Source organism: Vicugna pacos, chromosome 3 (assembly GCF_048564905.1).
Source record: "Vicugna pacos chromosome 3, VicPac4, whole genome shotgun sequence".
NCBI classification, from domain to species: domain Eukaryota; kingdom Metazoa; phylum Chordata; class Mammalia; order Artiodactyla; family Camelidae; genus Vicugna; species Vicugna pacos.
The window spans coordinates 114975362-114978617 of NC_132989.1; the positions used below are offsets into that span (position 1 = coordinate 114975362).

Consider the following 3256-nt stretch of genomic DNA (forward strand, 5'->3'; position numbering starts at 1 on the left):
AAAAAAACAACTTTTTTGTTTCTTTGATGTTCTTCATTGTTTTTTTTTTTTCTTTCTGTTTTCTGGTCCACGATTTCTGCTCTATTTTTAAAATCATTTTCTTTTTTTGATTCTTTTGGCCTTAAATTGCCCTTTTTTCTCTGGTTTCCTAAAATGAAAGTTTAGGTTATTTATTTTAGATTCTTTTCTTATGTAACATATTCACAAAATGCTATAGATCTCCTTCTATGTCCTGTTTTCATCATATCCCACAAATTGTACTATTGTATTTTCTTTTCATGTAATTCAAAGTATTGTAAAATTTCTCTTGCAACTTCTTTAATCTGGGTTACTTTGAAGTGTGTTGTTACATTTCCAAATATTTGAAGGATTATCCCTCTGTGTTTCTGTTACAGATTTGTTTGTTTGTTTGTTTAACTCTCTTGTGGTCTGAGAACACACTTTCTACCCTCTTAATTTTGCTGTTGTATGTTATATGGCCCAGACTGTTATATTGTGTGTTATGTGGTCTATCTTGGTGAATATTCCATGTGAGCATGACAGAATGCTTTTTCTGTTGCTGTTGGATAGAGTGTTCTGTAGATATGATGATTCTGGTGCCCTGTCGGTGTGGTGTGAAGGTGAGGAGGAGAAGTGCTCTGTCATTGTGTTGGTTAAATGTCAGCTCTAGGCAGCTGTGTCTTGGGCTGTGACCTTCACAAGTGTTTCTCTACAAGCTTAGCTTTTTCTTCGCCTTCCCTCTACTCCTTTCCCTGACTACCATGTTCCCCCATCTGTTTTCTTGATCCTAGCTGACTATCTTTCCTCACCTTTTAGGAAAAGCAGGAAGACTTCAGGAAGTTGGAGGGAAACATATGTCCTTCCCACAGTCAGAATGCAGCTCTGGAAAGTTCTTTCCCTCTGGAGAGTGGTGTTTGGATTTAGCTTTCGGCTGTGCCTCACATGGTAATGTAAGGAAACCCCAAACGGCTGTTGCCAAAAATCACCATGAATGTATTGAGGAAAAACAATGGATCTTTTGGAGAACACCAATAGTCTTACACAAAAGAGACAGCGACATTCTTATCTCTCTCTTTAGTACAGCCCTGATGCTGAGATGGTTCCAGAATCTGGTGCACTCTGCATCTCTGCCTGAGGGGCCAGGGAGAGCATGGTGCAGGTGGAATTTGGTACCATCTAGGAAATTACATTCATTCTTCAGCCCTCTGTCAATTCCCTTTAGATACTGTGAATGAGGTATTGCAAGAGGTTAGAAGCTTTGGTTTAACAGATGGGGAAGACAACAACCCGCTATGAAAAATGGCTGGTGATAGCCAGTGTTGAATGGATTAAAATGACTGAAAATCCAGCATTCCATATGTCTTTGTTTAGCCAGCTGAGGGTGGTGGTGTCTGAATTCTCTCCAGTGAATTTAGCTCAATTTAGAGATGTTTGAGGCCAGCACTTAGGGAAAAATTCTTCCTCTCAGAGCCCAGACTAAAAAGAGCTTCTATTTATGACAAATCTCAGAAACCAGCATCCTTTGTGGATTTCATCTCAATCTCCCAGAAGTGGCTGCTTAAGCATTTTTGGAACCAGTAATGTCAGGTGGCATAATAATTGATTGATTAAAAATAGATTGTACTAAATAAAGGTAACTATTTCTTTGATTAGGCTCCATAGCATAATATAAGGGAGCAAGAGAAATAAAACAACAGGCTTTTATTCAGGTAGCAATTTGGCATTGCATACAGATTTGTTGTACTGTGAAACAGTTAACATTAATAGTAGAACTTAGCTATCATTGTATGTGTTTAAATAGTATCTTTTCCTTCCTTCTTTCCTTCCTTCCTCCTGACTCAGTCCCAGGAGGTGTCATGTAGGAGTAGGGGTAAAGGCAGCTGGCAATTCTGAATGAAATGCTGTTGGTGGTGGTATCTGCCATTGGTGCCTCTTGTAAACTAACCTGAGAATACATTGTATGCAACTGAATCGTTTTGGTAAAAAATGTACGCACTGATAGTTAGAAACTGGCAAGTTCTTTAAGTTTCCTTCCTTGGTATTGGACGTGAAAGCAAGTTACAGCCAAGTTGTGCTACGTGTAGAACATGTAAAAGATGAATGTTATTTTTAGTAAGCAGGTCCAGAATAGCCATAAGTTTTGTTCTGTAAGCTCAGTAGCCCTTAGTTCTCTGTGTTCCTTTTTAGATGTTCCTCCATATCTTGTATGAAGGATGCTCTTGGGAAAGACAGACATTATGATGGAGGGAGATCCACATATACATGGTAGTCAGCTTCTAGGGTGACTAGGGAAGTCTGCTTGTCTTGTCTTTGTGACCACTTTGGGAGTTAAATATCCTTCTCTATTCTGTCCACAGATAATTAATGAATTTGGAAGCACCTAGGTCTGGCCTGCATCCCATGGGGCTGAGATGTCCCATCTCTGTGCTGCTTCAGGCTGCTGTCTTCTGGGGCAGACCAAGTCCTTTGGATCTTCATTGCTATAGATGATAAAACATTAATAAACAAAAACATCAATTAAATGAAGTTAGAAGGCCAGGTCGGGGAGCTCTGAAGCCCTGAGACCGTAGCAGAGCCCAACAGGAAGAAGAAAGATTCCTTTTCTTTCCTGACTCAGCCAATGAAAAGTTGCGGATTCTTTGCTTACTGTAACCCTCCCAACTTCTTTTCCCTCCTAGGAAAGCATTCTCCCTCCCTTGCTGTTCAGGAGTTTGCACATAGCTTGCCATGGTTGCAGACCCTGAATTGCACTTCTCTGCTGATCCCAAATAAACCCATTTTTGCTGGAAAAATACCTGCTGGTCTATTTGTTTTAGGTCAAGAGGCTGAAGCATGATGTCTTTTGAGCCTAGAAAATTGCCAGAGCTAAAATCGTCTTGAATAGAACCAGGTAAATAGGCCAGGCAAATAAAGCTATGTTGAAAGAGCATCTCTTACTATGAAAGGTGAAACACTATGTGAGACAGGCCATGCTGAGACACAATGATGTTGGAGTTCTCAGAACAGGGACCCCAGAGACAGGCAGATCTGAACTGCAAAAATCCACCTGTCAAACAATGGTTAGTATTAGTGGCTGCCATTTGCAGACAGAGAAACCAGTGCTAATGACTGTAAGACTATCCTTTGAGGAGGAAACAGGCGATTCAGAGCACTACGGTGGATGTCCTCACAGAGGAGCATGTGAGCTGTGAGTGTGTGGGGTCTGCTGGATTCCTTTAAAGGTTTATGCCCCACGGGATGTCGGTGGAACTGGAAA

At 40.7% G+C, this 3256-nt stretch overlaps 1 long non-coding RNA gene across 1 annotated transcript; it reads left to right on the plus strand.

Moving 5' to 3' along the window:
* Positions 1-845: 845 nt before the first annotated feature.
* On the plus strand, positions 846-2794 carry LOC140690013 (uncharacterized). The gene is made up of 2 exons (XR_012065203.1): positions 846-945; positions 2358-2794. It is a non-coding gene; the product is annotated as an uncharacterized lncRNA (long non-coding RNA).
* Positions 2795-3256: the final 462 nt, after the last annotated feature.